This window comes from Natrix helvetica (genome assembly GCF_964273705.1).
Source record: "Natrix helvetica genome assembly, chromosome: 11".
Taxonomy (NCBI): domain Eukaryota; kingdom Metazoa; phylum Chordata; class Lepidosauria; order Squamata; family Natricidae; genus Natrix; species Natrix helvetica.
In genome coordinates, this window is record NC_138562.1 from 272890 (window position 1) to 299311 (window position 26422).

The 26422-nt window shown below is 44.5% G+C and overlaps 1 protein-coding gene across 3 annotated transcripts in view; it reads right to left on the reverse strand.

The window, feature by feature from the left end:
* The window catches only part of ZC3H12B (zinc finger CCCH-type containing 12B), a 90167-nt gene that overhangs the window by 37991 nt on the left and 25754 nt on the right, over positions 1 to 26422 (reverse strand). For all 3 annotated transcript variants that reach the window (XM_081963848.1, XM_081963843.1, XM_081963844.1), the window contains one exon: positions 932 to 1016. The gene's annotated coding sequence lies outside the window, so the exon portion shown is untranslated. The remainder of the gene's footprint in view (positions 1 to 931; positions 1017 to 26422) is intronic.

The following is a 26422-nucleotide window of genomic DNA, read 5'->3' on the forward strand; positions in this document are numbered from 1 at the left end:
GCCCCATCCGCAGGATGCAGACACCACGCAAACCATGCCCTCTCTGGTCCGTGAAAAATCCTTTCTCTACAGAACCGGTCCCTGGTGCCCAAAAGGTTGGAGGCTGCTGTATTAGAGTATGTAGCAGAAACTCTTACTGAAGCTCCCCAACAATAACCCCAAAAGTAATTTGAGTTGCCATTTTGTTAATCCAAGTAAAGAAATTGTAAACAGAATGTTCCTCCCACTCTCATCACCCCCAACAATGGAAAAAAAGCAACCCAGAACCTGCCGTCTCCAGAACAAGGATCAGTTCCAGATCCTTGTTCTAGTTTCAGTTCTCGGCATCCCTAAAGAAACTAAAGTGACGCTGACTATTTTTCTAACGTTTTCTTGGTGGAAACCAAGCCAGCATTTAATATATTAATTAAAAAAAAAACAACCTTGCCCCCCTGGTGGTCAACAGGGAGAAAATCTACAATGTATGAACCACAGAATACACTAAATTTAATTGACATAGAACATAGAATAATAGACTTGGAAGGGACTTTGGAGGTCCTCCATATGTATCAGTGAACAAATTCCCCTCAAACCACAGCATCTCATCTTGAATGCTATTCCAACTCATAATCCTTCTTGTATTAATAATATGAACTTATTTTTAATAACTGATTTCCCATGATTATATTTCCATAATTTCAGTCAAATTCATAGTTGAATAAAACATATTTTAAACGAAAAAATCATACTGATATTCTAACAAAATACTTTGGATGATGGGAAATATGTTGAAGCAATGCTCTGCAATTAGAACAAATTTTCAAGTTAAGAAAACCATCAAACCATGTTTGATGGCTATGAAGCATGGACCTCCACTGCTCCATGCTTAATAGATTTGAGCTACTATTTTGAAGAATAATATATTGAAAAGAAATGGAAGACTTTAACTTACCATTAAATGATTTTCTTTTCTTTTCTAAAATGCCCCAATAATTTCTTGTATCTGTTACAGCCTCACATGGTAGGTACAGGAATTCCTAGTAAAAAATCACAATAGAACAGATTACAATAATATTTGACTAATTTATGTAAAGAGCATTTCAATCCATGGAAATTGAAACCATTAAACAAAATATCGTTGTACGCAAGAATTTTCTTTATTTTTATTAAAAATATTTTTGAACAGTTTTTTCCAATTTTAACACAATTATCAACTTTGCAACATTTCCACATTGGTATACCTTCATTATGCTATTTTTATCCATACATGTATACAGCTGTGTGAAAAAGTCCTGCACATTTTCAGTTTTAAGCTGTATTTACATGTTTAATCAACTTTTCACTCATAGAAACCATGCAAAATTAGTACTTTGATGAAAATTTCTGTAGTCGGATTGAGATGCATAATTTTTATTAATATAACCAAAGTCTTTTTAAGGTTTTGAGTGAGTTTATGTGCTAAAACAAACACGAATTTTTAAGAATGTTAGGATCGAAAGTAGCCAATCAGCAGCGAGCTTTGGCTGACCAATCAAAATGCACAGAGGCTAAATCTATAAGCCAATCAATATTGTCATACTGACTATAAAAGCATAGAGAAATTTAATTTAGCTCTGGCTGCAGGCAAGGTTGAAGGCCTTTCACCAGTACTGAGCAGCGGCATCGCATCATTGTGCTTCATGAAGAGGGCTACTCCTGTACAGAAATAGCCAAGAGAGTGAAATGCCATTGCAGCACAGTGAGCAGAGTGATTGAAAAATACCAAATAAGTGGTTCAGTTGATGACAGGCTCTGCTCTGGAAGACCAAGAAAGTCGACAAAACGGCAAGATGGGGCTCTGCAATGCATTTCAATGGCTGACAGGAAGTTCACCTCACTTCAGATTAAAAGAATTTGGGGTGAAATATGTGATGTAAAAGTGTGCACAAGCACAGTGGGTTGCAGACTGCTTGCCAGAGGGCTCAAAGACTGCAGGGCTCGAAGTAAATCTTTGCTCACAGACGCTCACCACTCTCGTCGATGTGCAGGAGACACATCCATACAAAACCTATGGGATACAACTAAGGCATTTATAAGAGGGGTCACAATATTGGTTACAGCTAGGAAGAAAAAAAAATGAGAATCAAAAAATAAGAGAGTTGAAAGAAAGGTATAGAAATTTAGAGTGAACTTCAACAGAAACCACAAAATAGAAGTATAAAAGGAAATATGGAATTGATTAAACATGAATTGGCTATATTTGAAAAAGCAAAATTGGCACAGTCTATAAAAAATGCAAAACAAAATTTCTTTGAGAATGATAATAAACCAGGGCGGTGGCTATCCTATAGGCTAAAGAAGCAGAAGCAAGAGAATTGGATCAATAAATTACAAGATGAAAAGGGCAAGTTCTGCTATCAACTAGAGGAAAAGAAAAGGATTACCTAAGAGTTCTATGAACAATTATATAGAGAAAACTGAGACTATACAAAGGAAGGAATACTACAATATCTGGAAAAGTCAGATCTGCCAAAGATATCAGAGGAAATAAAAGATATGCTCAATGAAGAAATTAAAACATCAGAGATAATTGAGGCCATACAAAGACAAAAGAATAATAAAGTTGCAGGGCCGGATGGACTGCCAGCGGAAATATATAAAGAATTCCAAGATATGCTTGTTCCAATGCTGTTGGAAGTTTATAATGCTGTGTTGAAAGAGGCGAAGACACCGCTATCATGGACGGAGGCTAATATTGTATTATTACCTAAGGTGGACACAGACCAGATGTTTATACAAAATTACAGACCAAACTCACTGCTAAATACAGACTACAAAATTTTTGCTCTAATAATAGCAGAACAGTTGAAAAAAATCCTTACATCGTTCATCCACAAAGATCAAAATGGATTCCCAGAAGACTCCCCAGAAGACAAACTAAAAACAATATGAGAATTATGCTGAACATTCTCAAATATTATGAAGTGCATAATGAAAAACAGGTTGCACTATTTTTTCTCGATGCCCAAAAGGCATTTGATAATGTGAACTGGGAATTTTTGCATCATCAATTGGAACACATGGAATTTGGGGATAAATTTATAAACACAATTAGCAAAAAAGCCAAAGTAATAATTAATGGTGAACGCAAATATAGCAAACCAGAAAAGTACAAGACAAGGTTGTCCCCTATCCCCGCTGCTGTTTATATTAACATTAGAAGTTTTAGCCAGGAATGTACGTAAAGAGGAACAGATAAAGGGACTAGAAATTAAAAAGGAACAATTTAAGTTACAGGCTTTTGCAGACAATCTACTGTTTGTGTTAGAGGATCCTATAAAGTCTGGTATGAAACTTATTGAGGAATTGACAGAGTATGGGAAAGTAGCGGGTTTAAAGATAAATATGACAAAGAATAAAATGCTGGTTAAAAATATGACATCAAAATCCAAACAGGATTTAAAGAAGAAATTGGGTATCCAAACTGTCAAAAAAGTCAAATATCTAGGTATACATTTATCTGTGAGGTGTGTGTCCATCAAAGAAGATAACTATAACAATTTGATCAATAAGACTAAAAAAAGAAAGGTGGAAAAATCTACAATTGTCCCTGATGGGTAGGATCGCAGTCATAAAAATGAATGTATTACCAAAATTTCTTTTCCTATTTCAGAATATTCCCATTAAATTAGAAAAAGGTTTTTTTAAGGATTTGAATCCATTGGTTTTGAAATTTATTTGGCAGGGAAAAAAGACAAGAATAAAACTCAAGCCTATGCAAGACACTAAGGAAAAAGGAAGATTTGGTGTACCAGATTGGGAACTTTATTATACTGCGGCCACTCTAACATGATTAAGAATGGATAATGTTGAGAAATAAAAGATTACTCAAATTGGAAGGTCATGACCTCTAAGTAGGATGGCATGCCTTCCTTTGGTATGAAAAAGGATCTTCACACAAATATTTCAATAGACCCTACATCAGACAGTCCCTGTTATTAATATGGAACAAAATTAAACACGACCACTATACCAGAACACCCATTTGGCTATCTACGATGGAAGCATATATACACCCAAATTTAATTAATATGGAAAATATAGTTACATATAAAGAGTTATTGAACAGACAGGGGGAGATCAAAACTAGATTAGAATTGGCATCACAAGGGGTAGAATGGTGGTCCTACTTAGAGATACAATCAAGGTTTGCACAGGATAGGAGGAAAGAAAGTATTGCCAAAGATTACACAATATTAGATAAACTTTTGATACAGACAGAAAGCAGGCTGATCAAAGTGTTGTATAGATTTTTGTTGGAATATAATTTAGAGAAGGAACATGTCAAAGAAACTATGGTTGCCTGGGCGAAAAATTTTGGTTATAATGTGGAATTGGCTAAGTGGGAAAAACTTTGGATACTTAATCAGAAACTAACAATGGCTACGGCGTATAAAGAAAATCTTTATCATATGTTCTACAGATGGCATCTCCCCCCAGCACGGCTCTCCAAAATGTTTAAAAATCTGGCCCCAAATTGTTGGAAGTGTAAAAAAACACCAGGCAATTTTTATCATATGTGGTGGACATGCAATGAGGCAAAAATATTGGAAAATGATTCAATCATGGTTAGAACAAATGGTGGGAGACCAAATCTTATTTAAACCAGATTTTTTTTCCCTAGATATAATACCGGAGGGGTTTAAGAAAGATACACTTTATCTAATTATACATGTAATAACTGCGGCGTGCATAACTTATGCACAATATTGGAAAAAAGAAAATACACCATCAGAGCTAGATATAATCAGAAAAGTGTTGGCCTGTGCGGAAGCAGATAGGCTCACTCTTGAACTTAAAAATAAAGGGGAATCAGAATATTTTGAAGTCTGGAACAGATTTTATGATTGGTATAAGACAAGGTGATAAGACTGGAACAAACTGTATATATTGTGATTGGACAGAAGGATAGACAATGTATTAAGTAGGCTAATAGTTAATGATTGAGACTAGCTGTATATAATATGAATGTATGGTCATTTCGACTTCGGGTTACTGCATTGTTTTAAATGTAAAAATAATAAAAATATATTCAAAAGAAAAAGAAAAAAAGGATAAAGTTTGGCTTCTTATATCTCTGGAAGGAAAGGTATGACAAACGTGAAACTTTGTGCATAATAACTTAGCAACACACGGTTTTTGAATATAACATTTCATTCTCCTGCTTTCCAATAGTTCACAAAGGGAGTGTAAAATTGATGGTTTTTGTAAAAATGCCAAAAATAGGGTATTTTCAGTCTTTTACAAAAAAAGACCTTCTGGAAACTCTGTTAAATCAATCTCATTAGAAAGTGCATCTTTCAAACCTCCTAAAAAAGTAGACTTGGTGTTTCATTGCTGATGTATAAAACCCTAAAAATAGGGACAAAGTGGAGGACATTGTATGGCAGCGTCACATGCATTCTATTATTGTTTCGTCTTGTTTTATATAGACATCATTACTACTATTTTATTGCATTGGCCCATGGTGACATTGTCATTACCAGTTCAGGCACTTGACCCAGCAACCCCATCACCATAAGGGGCACGTTCAATAGCCGTGCAATACCAGCCACAGGTGGGTTTCTTGGTTCAGGATCCCAAGCCTGCAGTTTGGCTTCTTCCTCAAGGTTCCCAAGCCGTGTGGGTAACTGTCCGGTTCCCAAGCTGACAATTAGGCAGCTTATCCTAGGTTCCCAAGCCTAAAGTGGGTATCTTATATGGTTCCCAAGCTGAAGTCCGTACTGTTTGTATGAACTGCCAAATTCCAATCGAATTTGAATCAACTGGCACAAAATGGTGATGATCTCTTGTGCCAGCTATTGTGCTGCTAACTTTCCATCTTTGTTCTTGCAGCATCCTGCTTTCTTCGATTTCTTCCTTTGGAACGTATATATAGTTTAAGTCTCTGAATGTTTATGTTGCAAAAGTTGAACAGATCTGTTGGCATCAGTATTTGGTCGGTTGATGGTCGCTGGAGGCTGGCTCAAGCAGCTAAATGTTTAGTCATGCTGCCAACTCCATTGCATGGTGATTTGGTGAAACAAAATCACATGGTAAAACATTCACAGAATTAAATATATATATGTTCTGAATTAAGAAATTGAAAAAAGCAGGATGCTGCAAGAAGATGGAAAGTTAGCAGCACAATAGCTGGGACAAGAGATCATCACCAGTTTGTGCCAGTTGATTCAAATTCAATTTCTGTCAGCAAAGTTTCAAATGACATGACTAACTTTGTGGCCAAAATGTCCAATACCGTTGATCCGAATTTAAAATTGGCTGATATATTTCCCAGTTGTTAAGTTGCCTGCATTTGTGACAAAAAATGGTGGGTAGGCAACATCGTGACATTTCGTTCAAACAAAATGATGCATTGGTAAGATTTATGCATCCACCAGGTCCTGCTCATTCATTTTATTGGCCTGAAAGGCAATGTTGTGGCCCGCCAGTGGCCAGCAGAGCTGGTGGCAGATTCAGACAGTGAGGAGGTTGGGGAGGAACATGGGCCAATCCGGGAGTCTGGGGAAGGCTCTGAGGAGTGCTCTGTGTCAGAGGCAGACATGGGGCCAGGGCCATCCAGCAGTTATCAGCTTTAACTTAACTTTAACTTTTATTTGATTTCTAAACCGCACCCTCTCCAGAAGGGACTCGGGGCGGTGTACAGTCATATTAAAAACAATAAATATACACAATATAAATATAAAATAGATATAGGTGTGGCTGGAGGAGGTAACATATAATTTACTGTACAATAATAGTTAAAGCTAGATTTAAAATTTAAAAATTTAAAAATACATTAAAAAACTACCCCTAAAAACTATCCCGGGATAAAATGTTTGCCAGGAGGTATAAATGGGACTATAAGTGGGCCAGGCCAGCTAATTGGAACAGGTGGGTCTTAAGTTTCTGTCGGAAGGAGCGGAGGTCGGTAGTAGTTCTGATATCGGGGGGGGGGGAGGTCATTCCAGAGGGTTGGGCCCATCACAGAGAAGGCTCTACTCCTGGGCGCCGCCCATTGAGTGGAATTCACATTAGCCTAATAAAAAGGGGTTTTGTCAGGACAAGGAGTCTGCTTTGTGATTTTGTGAAGCCTAGGTCAGAACAGGACAAGATGTTTGTTGGTTCCAGAACCACATTTTATTTGTGTACTTCCAGCGCCTTCAGTTACATTGTCAGGTTGACAGTATCAATTCCCAGAAGTGACACTAAAGAATGTGGGGCGTAAATTCAATAATAAATAAGTGATCATTGGAATTTGGCAATTCATATGAACAGTACGGACTTCAGCTTGGGAACCATATAAGATACCTGCACAAGGCTTTGGAATTCGAGGAAGAAGCCAAACTGCAGGCTTGGGATCCTGAACCAAGAAACCCACCCGTGGCTGGTATTGCACGGCATGTCCCTTATGGCGATGGGGTTGCTGGGTCAAGTGCCTGAACTGGTAAGTGACAATGTCACCATGGATGTCTATATAAAACAAACAAGACGAAACAATAATAGAATGCATGTGACGCTGCCATACAATGTCCTCCACTTTGTCCCTATTTTTAGGGTTTTATACATCAGCAATAAAACACCAACTCTACTGTTTTAGGGGGTTTGAAAGATGCTTTTTCTAATGAGAAACAAAGTTTCCAGAAAGTCTTGCCTCTTCCACTGGTTTACTCCGAGCCATTAACCAGACCATCCTGACTCTGGGCTCACTTCTACCGCCTACCATAAATTACATCTTGGCGCCATCTACTGACCAGCTGGCAATCCAACACCCCATCCTTTCCATCAGGGATGGTCAACTTCCCCCTTTTGTAGGAAATCCGGCTTTACAAAACATCAGAAGAAACAACCACAGAAAACAACCTCAGCACCTGAAAACACATGCGGCCCTGTGTATAACAAGACAATATTTATTCGAGGTTAGATCTACTGCGGCTGCGAGAGTCCCCCCTTTCGCAGATATGGCCCTCTGCCCTTTCGAGGGCCCACCTTAATGACGGGTTTGTTAACCCAGAGAGGTGGAGGAAACGGAAGCTCAGGTTTTTTTTAATCAAAAGCTTTTTAATAGTTTTAAGGGGTTTTAAGGGGGAGGGGAGGGTTGAACCGACCAGGAATGGGATTAGTGCCAGGCGAACAGGTGTGGTCAAGAGGGGAGTGAGCGGAGCGAGGGAGAGGGGGGGAAATAACATTCCTACAGAGGGCTGTGTTATACCAACGGTCGTAGGGAGGGGTAGGTGCGAGGACAGACATAATACCTGCAGTCGGTTGGGAGACCGTGGTTGCTGGACACGCCCGGTCATTTGTACCAACCCCCGCATACTAGGTGGCCAGGATCGACAGAGCCCGGGCCTAAGGCTGATGCTGTGTAATGCGAGGTCTGTTGTTAATAAGGCCCCCCTCATAAAAGACCTGATTTCTGAGGGGGAGCCTGACCTCGCAGGAATAACGGAGACCTGGTTGGGCCACGAGGGTGGCTTGCCCCTCGTGGAAATGTGCCCACCAGGCTACCGTGTATTCCACCAGCCACGGGCCCAGGGGAGGGGTGGTGGGGTAGCGGTGATCATACGGGAGAGTCTGGAACCGAGAGAACTCACTGTGCCACAGACATCCGGGTGTGAGTCTCTGAGTGTGAGGTGGGGCCCAGGGAGACAGTTGGGCCTGCTGATTGTATACTTGGCTCCTCGCTATACATCAGCGGCCCTGCCCGAACTCCTCGAGCTGATCGCAGAGATGGCAGTTGAGATCCCCAGACTGTTAGTTATGGGGGATTTCAACTTGCCGTTGATGGGAGAAGCTTCCGAGGCGGTTCGCGAGTTCATGGCTTCCATGACAGCCATGGACCTGACTCAAGTAATTCAGGGCCCCACACACGAGGGAGGTCACACACTGGATCTTATTTTTGTCTCTGGCCAGTGGGGGAGTGATTTGGGAATAGGGAATTTAGCCATCACACCCCTGTCATGGTCAGATCACTCACTTCTCCGGCTTGACTTCCCTGGTACTACCCCCCACTGCGGGGAGGCGGAACCAAAATGTCCGAGATAGTTCCGCCCCAGGTGCCTGATGGAACCAGAAAGGTTTCAGACGGAGCTTGGGCCACTTCCTGTCGACCTGACCCGCTCCCGGACGGAGGACCTGGTGGCCGCATGGAATAGTGCGGCCGCCGGGGCCCTGGACCGGGTTGCGCCTTTGCGGCCTCTCCTACGGCAAAGAACCACCCTGGCCCCTTGGTTTACCGAGGAGCTGAGGGTGATGAAACGCCATAAGAGACGCCTAGAGAGCAGATGGAGATCTTCTCGTTCCGAATCTGACCGAACACAGGTAAGAGCCTATTTAAGGACATACCTTGTGGCATTGAGGGTGGCCAAACGTCGATATTGTGCCACTCTCATTGCATCCGCAGATAACCGCCCTGCCGCCCTGTTTCGGGTGACCCGCTCTCTTCTATCACAGAGGCCGCGGGAAGCCCCTCTGCAGGGCAGGGCAGAGGAATTTGGGGAATATCTGTAGGATAAAATCGCTCAGATCCGGAGGGAATGGACCTCCCTCAGTGTTCCAGGGGAGACGTCCGAGGCCAGTCTTGAGAGACCGTTCTGGGAGGAGTTTGACTCTGTTGCCCCCGATGATTTGGACAGGTTGCGTGGGCGACTGCGAGCCACCACATGTTTATTGGACCCATGTCCCTCCTAGCTTGTACTGGCATCCTGGGAGGTCACACGAGGCTGGCTCTTGGGAATGGTGAACGCTTCGTTGAGTGAGGGGTTCCTACCAGCCGCCTTGAAAGAGGCGGTTGTGAGGCCCTTACTCAAGAAGCCTTTGCTGGACCCAACTGAGCTAGCTAATTATCGTCCGGTCTCCAACCTTCCCTTTTTAGCGAAGGTTGTAGAAAGTGTGGTGGCTACGCAGTTCCCACGCCACCTGGAGGAAAATGACTATCTAGACCTGCGCCAGTCCGGTTTCCGACCCGGACACAGCACGGAGACGGCCTTGGTCGCGTTGGTTGATGATCTCTGGAGAGCCAAGGGGTTGTTCCTCTATCCTGGTTCTGTTAGACCTCTCAGCGGCTTTCGATACCATCGACCATGGTATCCTATTGCGCCGGCTGGAGGGGCTGGGAGTAAGGGGCACTGTTTTACGGTGGTTCTGCTCCTACCTCTCTGACCGGACGCAATGTGTGTTGGCAGGGGAGCAGCGGTCGACCCTGAGGCCACTCACTTGTGGGGTGCCACAGGGGTCGGTCCTCTCGCCTCTCCTGTTCAACACATATATGAAACCGCTGGGCGAGATCATCCGTGGCTTTAGGGTGGGATACCATCTGTACGCTGACGATACTCAGCTGTACATTTCCACCCCGAACCACCCCAACGAGGCCGTTGACGTGATGTCCCGGTGTCTGGAAGCCGTACGGGTCTGGATGGGAGACAACAGACTTAAACTCAACCCCTCCAAGACGGAGTGGCTGTGGCTACCAGCCTCTCGGTTCAACCAGCTGACCCCATCGCTGGCCATTGGGGACAACCAACTGGCCCCTGTGGAACGGGCGTGCAACTTGGGCGTCCTCCTAGATGCCCGGCTGTCTATGGATGACCATGTGGCAGCCGTGGCAAGGGGGGCGTTCCACCAGGTTCGCCTGGTGCGCCAATTGCGCCCCCTATTGGACCGGGATGCCCTTCGCAAAGTCACTCATGCGCTGGTGACGTCTCGGCTGGATCACTGCAATGCTCTTTACATGGGGCTTCCCTTGAGATGCACCCGAGGACTGCAGTTGGTCCAGAACGCGGCCGCGCAGGCAGTGATGGGGAGTACGAGGTACTCCCACGTGACACCTCTCCTGCGCGAGCTGCACTGGCTCCCTGTAGTCTTTCGGGTGCGTTTCAAGGTCTTGATTACTATCTTTAAAGCGCTCCATGGCACAGGACCTAGCTACTTGCGGGATCGTATTCTGCCCCATACATCCCTGCGACCAATTCACTCTCACAGGGAGGGACTTCTCTGGGTGCCGTCCACCAAGCAATGCCAGAGGGTGGCGCCGAGGGGCAGGGCCTTCTCTGTGATGGGCCCAGCCCTCTGGAATGACCTCCCCCCCGACATTAGGACAACAACCGATCTCTGCTCCTTCCGCACGAAACTCAAGACCCACCTGTTCCAACTAGCCGGCCTGGCCTGAATTATAGCTATTCTAATCCCTCTGGATAAAATTTTAAATTAGGTTTGACTTTGGGTGTTTTAATTGTTTTTAATTGCTTTTTGCTGTTTTTAATTAATTGATTATTTATTTATTATGTGTTGTATAATGCTTTTTGTATATCTCCTCCTTGTTATTTATTGTTGTGTAGTAAATTGTACGCCGCCCCGAGTCCCTTGGTGGAAAGGGTGCGGCATATAAAATGGATTAAAAAAAAATTAATTGAAAAGAAGCTAATGATGAATTGCTTCTCTGAAGTTCTTCCGAATGCAAAAAAATTGTGTGGGAGGAAATTTTCATCTTTACAGCATCTGGGAAGATGCACGCACAGCTGGAGGAGGATGGCTGGAGGGGACTCTCAGAACAACTTCTTCAGCCAAACGTCAATCTTTCCCCCCTTCACTAGTGAAAGCAATGGACTGGAAGACTGGAGTGGAAATAATTACTCCTTCCAAACAGCGATAAATGAAATGACCCATTACCCTGCAACTGAGATGAAGACAGATTCCCTATCAAAATGTGAAGTTCAACCCAGCCAGCAAGAAGGGATTTGGCCAGCATCTTTCACTTGCCAGCCACCGGAAATTGGCTGCAGCTTGTGAATGAAGCACCACCAAATTGGGCTTTCTTCCCAGAGTATGGAAGGAAAAGATGCCAGTGGGCACCTGTTGGCCATCAGCATGGGAAAATCCTCCAAACCAGCAGAAGGGGCCCATAACTCCTCCAAGCCAGCAGAGGGGTCCTTGGCCCCCTGCAAGCCATTGTTGATTGAACTGCAACCTGTGAATCAGGAAGCCCCGGGATGGGTCTTAACCCCAGGTCATGATGTCAATGGGCACCTACTCTCCCTCAGCAGATGGCACCATGGCAGCAGATAACTGGGCAGTGGCCAAACCAGAGATTGAACACCCCACTGGTTCCAGTCTCACCTGCAATGCCCCAACAGGTTCTTACCCGAGCTTCCTACAGAGAACAGTTCTCAACAGTGGAAGAAGAGGTGAATGAGGGGATTACTGCAGGATGGGTAGCAGAACAATGTGATGAGGCAGTTCCTAAGGTAAGAGATGCAACTAGGCTCTGTCCCTCAGGGAAGCCAATAAAATGCCAGTGTTGCTGTCAATTTGGCCACAGAGTGTCAGAGTGCTTGGCTCCAGCCGCAATATCACAAATGTGTGCACCAACTGCCAGAGCGATAAAGAGAAGGCTCCAGAAGCTACCACAGAAGAGTCATCTGGGCCAACAATCTCCAGAAGAGGATCCCTAACCTAAGGTGACAAAGAGTCCTATTGAGGGGAAGGCCTCGGAGGAGGGAAATGCCAAAGACGACCCAATGATTAGTGCACCCATCCGCCCCTTTACAATAAAATGCAACCACCAAGTGCCAGAAACTGGAGTGGAAGGGGAAGTTGGGGCAATTGTGGACACCGGCTGCACCCGATGCTTAATCAGCATGTCAACTGTGGAGCAACTAGGTATATGTACAAGACCCCTAAATCCTCCCATTCGGTTCAAGCAAGTGGATGGAACACTGATTGGAGGGGCCCCAGCCACTAAAATTACCGAGTTGATAAAGTTGATGATAGGCCGCCACTATGAATTCCTCAGATTCATTGTAGGTCCAAGAATGCAGGAATCAATTATGTTGGGGCTTGCATGGGTGGACAAGTGGACACCTACAATAAAGTGGGAGGACGGCGTTAGAAAATTGATTATTGGCTTTGGGCTGCTCGCACTAACCCCCCTTTCATGTGGGGGACAAAGTTTTTGTACCTACCAAATACATAAGATTAAGAATGCCTAGTAAGAAATCGGGCCCAAAATTTCTAGGTCCATTTCCAATAGAAAAGATAATTAACACAGTTACAGTTCGACTCAGTCATACCCAGAATTCTAGGGAAAATTCACCCAGTATTTCATTGTAGCTTGTTGAAACCAGTAATTGAGTCCAGCATAAGACCATCTGCCCAAGCTCCCCCTCCTCCTGTAGTGGTAGAAGGGGAAACACATTATGAGGTGAAAAAAATATTAGACTCGAGGCTATTACAGTACTTAGTGCACTGGAAGGGGTACCTTTGTCCAAAGCCACTTGAAAAGTTGGGACTTAAAGGCGGACAGGTTAATAAACCAATTCCATGAGAAGTTTCCTGATAAGCCAAAGGGTCCCCCTGGGGGGGGTGCGGGAAGAAGTGGTTACTTTTTTTATTATTGCTAACTTTGATGTTCTCTTTTCAGAAAACGTTTTTCTTCTGAGGAGTGGCCGCGTGTCAGGCCTGTAGTTATGTTCCTTTTAAGATCTTTGGCCTGCCACACTTTCTATTATTTCACTATGCTGTTTCATCAGTTACAGTAATTGGGAGGGGGGAATAGAAAGGAATAAAGTTGTGGAATGTGTTGTTGTCATTCCTTTATAGAAGCCAATCTCATCTTTTGTCTCCGCACCTCTGCACCTGACCGGAACCAGCTGGGTGGAGATGCCAGCGTGGCTGAGGAAGATTGGACCATGTAATGGATTTATGGGTGTGGGGAAAAGATCATGAACTTTCAACTGGGTGGAATACCAGGAAGTTTTCAGGTTTGGGATTCCACAGATGTGCCAACATGTCTGTCTTATTAAATTGGAACTTTAAGGATAGCTCTGCCTTGGACTCTGATTTAATTCTGCATGATATTTGGAACGCTGACAATAGCATCCTCTATGAAATAATACCTCAAGGCAAGAAGTTCCTCAAAACAGCAATTTATTAGAAAAGCCATATTGGCACATCTGGGAAAACCCAAATCTGAAAGCTTCCAGTTTTCCCCACCCAGTTGAAAGTTCAAGATCTTGCCCCAACAGCCACAAGTCCATCAAATGGACCAATCAGTTACTACTTTGGATTAAGATTCCTCCCATCCACATCTGGATGGGAGGAATCTTGCAGGGATAAGGCAATCTTGACTTTCTGAGAAGGAATGTTATTATGGCTACATATCTCCCAAGCTCCATATTATCCCCACTCCCAGTTTCCCATAGTAATTATATTTGAATATGTGGCAGGCTTGAGGCCCTATCACCAATGGCTTCCAAGCCTGACAGGTTGCCCCCTCACCTTGACAGAAGACCGTGACCGGTAACGAAAGTAACACAGGAGGTTAATCAGGTACCTAACCACCTCTCCCCCACCCAGGGGAACCCTTTGGCTTGTCTGGGTAATTGTTATGGAATTGCTTAACTAGAGTATCTGCGCTTACATTCCAGCTTTTTACCCATGTGACTTCTGACAAAGGGTACCCTTTACAGTGGATTAAGTATTGTAATTGATTGATTTAGTCTAGAATCTTCTTCACTTTATAGTGGGTTTCCTCTTGCACTACTATAGGTGGAGCTGGGGTCTGGACCTAGACCCCAGGACAGGTTTCAATAGGCTACAATGGAACACAGGATGTATTTCTCCTAAAATACAGGAGAGATTGAGCTGGACTGTCACTGGATTGATTACTTTCACTATCGGGAATGGGCCTAAGTACTTAGGTCCCAATTTCTTGCTAGGTAATCTTAGCTGTATATATTTAGTAGACAGGAATACTTTGTCTCCCACTTGGAAGGGGGGCTGAAGGAAACGATGTTTGTCAGCCTGTTTTTTATAATCATCTGTGGTGCTTTTCTCGTATTCTCCCAGCCCCTCCCCTTCATCCACTCTGTCAAAGTCATCGAGGATGGCCCCCTGGGTAATTCTGGCATGGGGAAGAACTCAATGCTTGGAAGGGGGTCAGTCCTGTACTGCTAGGTATGGCGTTATTGTAAGCCACTTTTGCAAACAGCAATAAGACTGCCCAGTTCTCTTGTTTGTAATCCACATAGCATCATATATATTATTCCACCATGACGTAAGCCCTCTCTGCAACTCCGTTAGTACCGTGTTTCCCCGAAAATACGCCAGGGGCTTATATTTTTTTGACCCACGAAATATGGCCTTGGGCTTATTAAAGGGGAGGGCTTATTATTTTTGGGTTGCCGGGCGGCTGCTCCCCTGTGACTGGGTTCCCGAAGAGCCGGGCACAGCCTCAGGGTCGAATGGCTGTGTTGCGCTGTCGCAGCAGCAACACAGCAGCCATGAGGTGACCAAGCTTATGAGCAGCCGCCCGGCAACCCCCCTTTCCAGCCGTGCATAGTGCCACTGACCGACCTAGCAGTACCCGGAAGGCACCAAGCAACGCGAGCGCCTGTTCGCCGCCCTCCGCCTCCCGTGGCTCGGTGCCTTCGGAATGCCCCTAGATGAGTGAATGGGGCTCTGCATGGCTGGAGGGGAGTTTCGCAGCGGCTTTTCCGCTCCCCGCTCGCGCGAAGGGCATCTGCGCTGCTGGCGCCGTCCGCCACTTGGGTTTTTTTTTTTTCAAAGCACGGAGGATGGATGCCGCTCTGGAAGTACGCTCTATGTTTGTGGGCTGCAGATTGTACAACCATAGAGCGTACTTCCAGAGCGGCATCCATCCTCCGTGCTTTGAAAAAAAAAACCCAAGCGGCGGACGGCGCCAGCAGCGCAGATGCCCTTCGCGCGAGCGGGGAGTGGAAAAGCCGCTGCGAAACTCCCCTCCAGCCATGAAGAGCCCCATTCACTCACCTAGGGGCATTCCGAAGGCACCGAGCCACGGGAGGCGGAGGGCGGCGAACAGGCGCTCGCATTGCTTGGTGCCTTCTGGGTACTGCTAGGTCGGTCAGTGGCACTATGCACGGCTGGAAAGGGAGGTTGCCGGGCGGCTGCTCATAAGCTTGGTCACCTCATGGCTGCTGCGTTGCTGCTGCGACAGCGCAACACAGCCATTCGACCCTGAGGCTGTGCCCGGCTCTTCGGAAGCCCGCTTGCAAGAGAGCAGCTGCCCAGCAACCCCCCCCCCTCTTCAGCTGGACACAGCGCCGCTGATTGACCTAGCGGTACCCCGAAAGTACCAAACAACGCAAGCGCCTTTGCCCCCACCTTATTCCCGTGGCTTGGTGCCTTCGGGATACCGCTAGGTCGGCGAGCGGTGCTCTGCCTGGTCGGAGGGGAGGGATTGTCCAGAGGGTTTATTTTCGAGGGTGGGCTTATATTTTTGCGCACGCGAAAAATGTCGCAAGGGTTTAGTTTCAGGACATGTTGTATTTTCGGGGAAACACGGTACTCAGATGAAAAGCTGAGCTAAGTCCTTGTGTGGATTCAACGGATCTCAGGAACTCTCTCCAAAATTTGACCACGAACTGGACCCCTCAATCCAAGATGATTCGGTAGGGAATTCCATGCAGTCGGTAGATGTGTTTGATGAACAGCTTAGTTAGCTTCTTTGCAGACAGCAGTCCAGAGCAAGCAATGAAATGTGCTTGTTTGGAAAACAAGTGAATCACTGTCCAAATAACTCTGTTCCCCCCACTCTCTGGGAGTTCAACTATAAAATCCATTGCTATTTCTTCCCAAGGCCTGCTGGGGCTTTCTACATGTTGGAGGAGGCTAGGGGGTTTCTCTGGTCTCGTATTCATGGCTGCACAGGTGGCCCAGCTCCTTACATACTCTTCCACGTCTGCTTTCATCTTTGGCCACCAAAACTGTCTTCTAGTGAGGTGTAGGGTTTTCAGGAATCCAAAGTGACCGACTAGTTTCAAGTCGTGGCTGTGTTGAAGCACCTCTAATCTCAAACTCACGGGGATATATAGCTTGGATCCTTTCCAGGCTAGTCCCTCCCTCATAGTCAATAGGTCTTTATTGTCTGTTAGCCAGGGGTCATCTGGTATTGCGTTCTTTAACGCATCAGTCAATTTGTCCCAGTTGGGATCCGGTGACCATCAGGTCTGTGCCTGGGTGGTAACTTGCACTGCTAGCTGTGAGGGAGTAAGGACTGTGTGGACTACTACTTCCCGGCGGCTGTCAAACTGCGGTTTTCTTGACAGGACGTCAGCTAGCAAGTTTTTTCCTGCTGTGATATACTTCAGTTCAGAATTGAACCGTCTGAAGTATTGTGCCCAGCGGACATGTTTGGGAGCTAACTTCCTAGGGGTCTATAGGGCTTCAAGGTTTTTATGATCAGTCCAGAACTCGAAAGGCACTTTCCCCCCTCCAGGAAATATCTCCATGAAAGAAGGGTCCACCTGATTGCATAGACCTCCTTCTCCCAAATTCCCCATTTCTTCTCGGTGTTGGTGAGCTTCTTTGACACGTAAGTGCATGGCAGGAGTGGTCCTTTTGGGTTTTGTTGCAGTAGTACTACCATTATTGCTACATCACTTGCATTGGTTTGGACGAAGAATGGCCACTCTGAATCGGGATGCGGCAGGATCAGTTCCTCGGCAAAGAGGTTCTTCAACTTTTCGAAGGCTTTTTGGCAATCATTGTCCAAGCAAGAGGTTGAGTTGGTTTTTGCTTTGTTGGAGAGGACCCCGTTTTGAACAGCTGTTAAGGGGAGGGCAACTTCTGCTAACGCCGGGACAAACTGCCTGTAAATGTTAGCAAACTCCAAAAAGCTTTGAAGTTGCCTGCAAGTGAGTGGCAATTGCCAGTCAAGGACTGCTTTAACCTTTCCTGGATCCATTCCCACCTTTCCGCTAAATATCCGGTAGCCCAGGTAGTCCAGAGAGGTTTTGTGGAATTCACACTTTGACACCTTAGCTTACCTTTTGGTGGCGAAAAGCTTCTTCAATACTTGCCACACTAGCTTTATGTGCTCCTCTAAAGTCTCACTGAATATGAGAATGTCATCAAGGTAGACTAGAACCACTTGGTACAAGCATTCATGCAGCACTTCGTTGATTAGTTGCATGAATACCGCAGGGGCTCCCTGTAAGCCGAATGGCATGACTTTGAATTGGAAATTACCAAGGGGCAGTTGAATGATCCACTCACCCCCTTCCCTAATTTGGATGCGGTAGTAGGCTTCTGTCAGGTCTAACTTCATGAAGATTTTACCCTTGGACAAGTGGTTCAGCATATCCTTCATGAGGAGTAAGGGGTAGGTGTTCTCTACACTAAAGTCAACACAGAGCCTCATCCTCCTTTTCTTTAAAGAATACTGGGGCTGCTACTTTGGACTTTGCAGGTTGAATAAACCCTCTTGCTAAGTTGTCATCAATGTATCTCCTTAGTTCCTCCATCTCTCTTGGAGTCATAGAGTACATCTTTGGCTTTGGTAGCTTGGCCCCTGGTACGAACTCTATCATGCAGTCGGTGAAGTGATGAGGAGGGAGAAGGTTGCAATCTTCTTCGCTAAAGACCCCTGCTGGTATACTCCCCACGGTATTCCTTCAGTATTTGGGGGCAACCAGGCAGGGCCTCTGTGGCAGGGGAGGCAGCCTATGGCTTGTTATTGGTGACATGTCTTACAGAGACTTGGCCTGGGTCTGACTTTACAGGAGGCAGTGGCCCAAGGTCTATAGTCAGCGTTCTATAGCTGCCTTCCCAAGTGATGGTTGGTCCCCACTTGTCTAGCCAGGTGAGATCCAGTATGATGACTCAATCATTTTGGGGGCTATGATCACAGTTCCCAATGATGCCCCATTTCTAATGCGACCAACTCCATGACTAAGGTGGCTGGTACTCTGCCGATCAGTGTGCCATTGATCTGCTCAAAGTGGATGGGTCACTTGAAGGGCCTTGTGTGAATGCCCAGCTGCTCAACTATGGGGAGGCCGATTAGGCATCTGGTGCAGACGGTGTTTCCAATTCACCTTGGGCTCCAGTTTCCGGTACTACTATCTGGGTTTTGATAGTAAAGGGAGGGGTGGCTACACTGATCATTGGGTCATCCCACCGACTGCTTCCTTCAACCAGGTTTGGTAAGCCTTCCTCCACTGGAGCATCCTCAACTCTTGGAGGCTGGAGGGGAACCTCCACAGCCTGCTTATCAAACCTCCCCTTTTCCGCTCTCACACGTGGCTCTTGACTTTGGCTGGTTGGGGGGGGGGTTGCCTTTGCTACAGGTGGAGAGGCTGGTGAGGCTGCTCAGTTGAGGGTGGGAAAGCTTCTGGCTTCTTGCCTCTAGAGACCCACTCCGTTAAAGCCCTGATGGTGGGGGCTTTCGGTGTCTCAACTGGCCCGCCTCACGGCTGGGACGGGACCTTCTCCGTGCTGTAGTGGAAAGCGCCGGCCAAGCCGTTGCTTTGGTTGTGGGCTTGGTTGGATCGCAGGGGTTGCAATCGCCAAGTAAGGAGGCTAAGTTAGCTCCAGCTGCTGTGGGGCAGATGGTCCTGGTGAGCCAATCTAGCCATAGCCAGCATTGCAGCTCCTTCCAGATGGCACTGGAGAATGAAAATCCCTGGTGGACCTAGACAGACGTAACCCTGCAGCCTGCATTGGCAGCAGCGGCTGAGGGACAGGGAGCTCCAGTGAGCCAAGCCAGTTGCAGCCCACTCCATAGCTCATTCCCGATGGCATCTGCCCCGGCGGCCGCAGTAGGTAGGTAGTATGCCAATGGGGTCCCATGGGAGGAGTCCCAGGTCTCAGCTGTGAGCAAGCATCAGGGGATTAAGTGGTCTCAACTCACACATGGCTGTCGAGCATCACTCAGCAACCCGATTGGCAGCAGCCATTTGCGGGCTTCCTGCCGATCCCCGGGATGAGCCACGGAGCGGGGTCTCTCCCTTCGTTTGGCCTGGGGTTTCTTCTACTAGGCCTAGATTGCCAGGTGCCCTTGCTTGCTAATCTGTCCCGCTGCCAGGAATCTGTAGGACCTACCCACTCACTCCTGCTCGTAGCTACCATCTGGTGTGGCCTCACACTCCATCTTCCCTGAGTCTTCACACCGCCCAGTGTTGGGTCGGTATTGGGGCTCAGGATCCCGGACAGCACCCCAGAATTCAGGGGAGCTGGCAGGGTTAATAGAGATTTGGGTTAAAGTCAGGGTTCCAAATAGCATCCTCTATGAAATAATAGCTCGAGGCAAGAAGTTCCTCAAAACACCAATATATTAGAAGAGCCATGTTGGCACATCTGGGAAAACCCAAATCTGAATGTTTCCAGGTTTTTTCCCACCCAGTTGAAAGTTCAAGACCCTGCCCCAACACCCACAAGTCCATCAAATGGTTCAATCAGTTACTGCTGTGGTTCATCCTATCCACATCTGTCCAGGTGCAGGGATGTGACCTTGACTTTCTGAGAAGGAATATTATGGCTACACATTTCCCAAGCTCCATATCATCCCCACTCCCAGTTTTCCATAGTAACTATATTTGAATATGTGCCATACTTGAGGCCCTATCACCCGATGGCTTCCAAGCCTGATATTACAATGATAACTGAGCCCAACATTTGTTAAGTGAGACAGTTGTGAAATGAGGTTTATCCCATTTTACAATCTTTCTTGCCACACTTGTTATGTGAATCAGTGCAGTTGAAAGTTAGTAAAGTGTTGTTAAGTGAATCTGGTTTCCCCATTGACTTTGCTTGTCAGAAGTTTGGAAAAGGGGATCACATGACCTTGGGACACAGCAAGTCATAAACCAGTTGCCAAGCATTTGAATTTTGATCACATGATCATGGGGATGCTGCAAAGGTCGTAACTATGAAAAACGGTGATAAGTCACATTTTTCAATGTTGTAACTTTGAAGTCACTAAACTAACTGTTGTAAATCAAAGACTACCTGTACATTGGTGCATTTTCTACAGAGAGCATTCAACAGCTTTGATTGAGGCAAAATGTAACACTTACGCAGCTATCTAAAGATGATACTGAGATCATAATACTTCTGGTTTTTGTTTTTATAAAAACATACTGATTACCAAATTTCCAAGCTCAATTTGAGTATGGATCAAGTCTGCTCATGTGTGCATCACTACTATTCACAGCTTCTCAATTATGGGATGACCTTCCTGAAGATTCAAGATTGACCAGATTATTGATCAATTGATTCTTCCAACTTCCAGGCTGCCTCATTTTGGGAAACTCTGAATTATTAATGAAACTCATATCATATTCTTTGCTACAAGATAGAATTAGCTTCCAAAGTTGGCTAGTGGAAATTAACATTTCCATATCAACTCCAGAATAATTTGGAGTTTCTTGCACCCTGTAGGTCATACAAATATTTTGAAGCTAACCTATGCCCAGATTTTCTTCCTTCAATAGAAAAACCAATCCATAAATGTCTAGCCCCTCCCACCTTGAACTTGTCATATCAGAAAGGAAGAATGTTAAACCTTATATTTACTTTTTTTTAAAGCATCTCTTATTCACTCAGATCTAGTACTGTTGTGCGTTCTGTGACAGAGACAAACCATTTAGTTTATGCGCATCCTTTGTGAAAAAGGTAATTCCTCAGGTAATGTTTCCTCCTAGCAATTTTTATTCAACTTTATTCAGTTTTATTTAATTAAGAGATATTTATGCTTTAATAGGATTCAGCTTCATGCAGTTATTAAGATGCTTGGCTTTAGCTGATTGCTGCCTTGGCTGCTGCTTCTTACTCTCCTACATCCACCTACACAGCAAAACAATAAAAATACGTAACTTAATGCTGGCTAGAACTTCAGCATAGAGTATGACTCAGGTGTTGTTAAGAGGGTTACATAAAATACATCAAGAGATAGAGACAATTGGACAGAAGTAGTTCCACAGAGAAAGTCTGCTTACTAAAATAATTGCTATGACAAGGCTTAAAGTCATTAGAATCTCCCACAAAGCTTGCCACGTGAATGATGTCCACATAGATGCATTTCAATGGGTATCTTCCCACTACAAGCAAGAAAAATATATTTGTTTCATGCCCTCACGGCACTAGGCCTATTGCTTCAGTAAGCTACTACTTCATTAAATGGTAAAACTTAACCAAGGAAAAAAGTCTTCCACATACAGAGAGGTCAGACAACCAGCATTTCCCCCCCAAATCATTGCATCTTAGAGAACTGACTGAACTAAATGTTTCCATAAATCTGTTTACCTCATTATCCTTTTTTCACTGTAACATTGCTCACAATTTCATATAAAATTGACCATCATCCTTAAAAGATGCTAATGTCTAAGGATGTCTTCACATTGTTCTTTAACAAGTGGAAAATAAATCACCAGCATGGCTTTTAGTATAGGACTCGTGAAATAAATGAGAATCATATGATTATCCTTTTGTACAATTCTTCTTCATTCCAATCTGGATGGTATATAAAAATTTCATATAGAATTGGGCCCAAACATTCTAAAATAAAACATCTTAAAGTTTAAAGACGAATATGTAGAAGATAAATACAATGTGCAATCTTAAATAGGTCACTCGTTAAATGGAAGCAATTTTATTCAAATTACACACACAGAGGAATGTTCTTGTCAGAGAGACTGCATCTTTAGTCTCCCTTATACAATAACAATCATTGCCATAGTGGAAAGCCAAAGAGAACAAGCCTTAGTTTCTATAATCTTATAGGGCAGCGGTTCTCAATCTGTGGGTCGCAACCATTTCACAGGGGTCGCTGAGACCAGCGCAACTCTAAAGTTTAGACTCCACCTCGCGCTCCTTGAAATCCCTGCAGATGGGCTCCGGAATGGCTGCACAGAGCCTCGCCGTGGCTCCACGCCTTAAAAAACATAGGTTCGCGCACACACCCTGTACAATAAGCCTCAGAGACTTCGTAATGGAGGGAAAGTGTTCCTGCAAGGGAGGAAGGGGCTTAGGTCCTGCTCCGGGCTGTAATTGTGCGGGGCGTGCGCGCAGCTATGTTTTCCATGCCGCTGCCAGGTACTTTTAACTATATCTAAATCCACAACCAGAGCTGTCATCAAGAGCCAAGCTCAGGAGCCAGAATTGGCCACATTCACACAATGAAAACCTGCTTACTAAAAGTACCACAAACCATGCACAAAGGAAAAGAGCAAAAAAAATGCAATGCAAGATAATTTTAAAAATAATACAAGTGGAATTATTACTAGAAATAAAATGTAACAGAGAAATGATATGTATGAAAATATAAAGTTGGGTTCTCGGGGTGGCATTTCCTGAAATGCCACCCCGAGAACCCATCAGAGAAAGTAAATAAGCAAGGGCAACAACGGAAAGGAGGAAAGATGAGGAGGGAAAGGAAGAAAGGGTAAAGCAGAGGAAGCAAAGGAGGGGAAGTAAGAGTAGGAGAGAGGGGTAAGAAGGAGGGAGAAAGGAGAAGGAGAGAAAGGAAGAAAGGGTAAAAGCAGAGGAAGTAAGGGAGGGGAATTAAGAGTAGGAGAGAGGGGAAGAGGGAGGAGAAGAGAGGAGGCGGGGAGGAAAGAGGGGAAGAAGAAGGGAGGAAGGAGGAGGGAAAGGAAGAAAGGGTAAAGCAGAGGAAGCAGAGGGGAAGTAAGAGTAGGAGAGAGGGGTAAGAAGGAGGAGAAGAGGAGGAGGGCAGGAAAGAGAGGGGAAGAAGAAGGGAGAAAGGAGGAGGAGAGAAAGGAAGAAAGGGTAAAAGCAGAGGAAGTAATGGAGGGGAATTAAGAGTAGGAGAGAGGGTAAGAGGGAGGAGGGGAGGAGAGGAGGGGAGGAAAGAGGGGAAGAAGAAGGGAGGAAGGAGGAGGAGGGAAAGGAAGAAAGAGTGAAGCAGAGGAAGCAAAGGAGGGGAAGTAAGAGTAGGAGAGGGGGTAAGAAGGAGGAGAAGAGGAGGAGGGGAGGAAAGAGAGGGGAAGAAGAAGGGAGAAAGGAGAGGAGGAAAGAAGAAGGCAGAGAAGGGAGGTAGAGAGATAGGCGCAAGGTTGTTGCAAATAAAATGGGGTGGCAAAAAAGGGACCCAAACTGTATTCTGCATATTTGTAAGAAAATAATGATTAATGATAATGATATAATTAATGGTAATTATAAGTGCATATTTGTGAATGAACTTGAAAGAGAAAATAAAGGTTTTTTTAAAAAAAAATTAAAATTAAAAATAAACCATGCACGACATTTGCCCAATAAATTAAGGTTAAGCTTACCACCACCACCAAGATTGCACTCCAGCAAACAACCCCAAACCAGATTGAAGATCCATCCAGGCAGGGTAAGCAAGTTTGTGAATGCAGCTGCAGGCAACTTAGTTAAGGAGGCTGTGGGAATAAAGCCACTGTGTGTCTCTGTGTATGTGTGTGTATGATTGTACAGCAGCCGAGGTTGTCCAGCCTCCAGGATGTGATTCTTTTCAGACCCAAAATTTAGGAGCAGACAAGATGTTGGCTGCCTCTATAAAAAAGACGTGGAGATTAGTCTAGAAAAAGTGCAAAGAAGAGCAACCAAGAGGATTAGGGGACTGGAAGCTCAAACATATGAAGAACAGTTGCGGGAACTGGGTATGTCTGGTTGAATGAAAAGAAGGACTTAAGGGTGATATGATAGCAGTCTTCCAATATCAATATCTACATTATGATTCATAACAGTAGCAAAAGTAGTTATAGAGTAGCAATGAAAAAAATTATGGTTGGGGGTCACCACCACATGAAGAAATGTATTAAAGGGTCGCGGCATTAGGAAGGCTGAGAACCATTGTATGTCAAGGTATTTGGACAGTTCTACTAAACTATATTATTCAAAACAATATAGCAGAAAGATTTTCTATGATTTCATATACTTGTAGTAAAATCTACTACTTGGAAAAACTGACCAAGTAATATATTGTTTTATGAATGCACAATTCAGGCTCAAGCCATGTGACTTAGAAAATATACATGTTGCTTCATTTATACCTTTTCCTAAGGCTGCAGTCCTAATGAGAAATGATTCCAAATGTTTGGAATCATTGATACAGTAATACAGGGAGATATAATGTAAACAAGCTAAATAAAGGAAAGAAAATAGACAATGCCAATCAATTCTGCTGTGTAGTCACAGAGAACAAATTGATGAGATATTTCTTTTTTAAAAAAAGAAAATTATTTTTAAACAAACCTAAAACAAACAATAGACACACACAATACATAAAAATCATCCTCCAGTTACATACAGTATGTTGACTGGTTACAAAGCTTTGTGCTTTCTCACAATAGTCCCCGCTTGTAATTTACCCAAAAACTCATATCAGCAATCGTATGTATGTATGTATGATGTATGTATGTATGTATGTATGTATGTATGTATGTATGTATGTCGTGTAAGATTGAGATTGTCTTTACAACGTTTTGGCAGGATCTCACCTGCCATCTTCAAGCTTGGGCTCAAAATGGGAACGGAGCTGCCGTCTTTCTGTAAATCTTGGTGGGAAGGGATGGGGTGCTGACTTTGTTTCAGTAAGTGGAGTGATTGGTTGTGTGGTTGTATCATGATTGGTAGATTGGTGCTGATTGGTGCTAGCTGTATGTGCATTGTTGTTTTGTATTGTAACAGCTTGGGTGGTGGGTGGTGTTCGTTTGTTGGCCAGGGCTGGTTTCCAGATGTTTGGTAGGCGGGAGGTATCATCACGTTTCTCTATTTCGATGGCTTCCATAATTATTCTCTTGTTGAGGTGTTCTGTTTTGGAGATTAACTTGGCTCCTTCAAAGTTGATTTCATGTCCTGTAGCTTTAAGGTGCTGGAAAAGGGAGGACGTTTTTTCTTTTTTTCTTACTGCGTTCTTGTGTTCTGTGATGCGTGCATTTACCCTCCTGTTTGTTTGTCCTATATATATTGCCGGGCAGATTTTGCATGGTATTTTGTAGACTCCTTGGTTTTCCAGTGGATTTTGTCTTTGGGGTTTCTTAAGATGTTGGCTATTTTTTGGTCAGTGGTGAAGGCTGTCCTGATATTGTGTTTGTGGAGAATTTTGCTGATTTTATCTGTGGTGCCTTTGATGTAAGGGAGGAGGGCGATGCCATTGTCCTGTTCTGTGTCTTGGTTTTTGGGGGGAGTCTCCTTTTGGATTAGGTTGGTGATTGTTTTTCTTTGGAATCCATTGGAGATTAATACATTTGTGAGTTTGTGTAATTCCGTTTTCAGGTGGTCTTTGTCGGCTAGGCGTTTGGTTCTGGAGATGAGGGTCTTGGCTACAGTGTTGATCTGTGCAGGATGGTGGTGGGATTGTGCATTTAAGTAGCGGTTGGTGTGTGTTTTCTTCTGGTAGATGGTGTGTCCTAGGGAGCCATTGTTTTGTTTTCATTCTTTCTAGAAGCTCAAGGTCATCTTTTGTCTCCGCACCTCGACACCTGACCGGAAGCAGAGGGGTGTAGATGCCAGCATGGAAGATGAAGATTGGACCATGTGATGGATTATGGGTGTGGGGATAAGATCATGAACTTTCAACTGAGTGGAATCCCAGGAAGCAAATCAGATTTGGGATTTCATAGCACAATGCCAACATGTCTGTCTTATTAAATTGGAGTTTTAAGGATAATTTTGCCTTGGA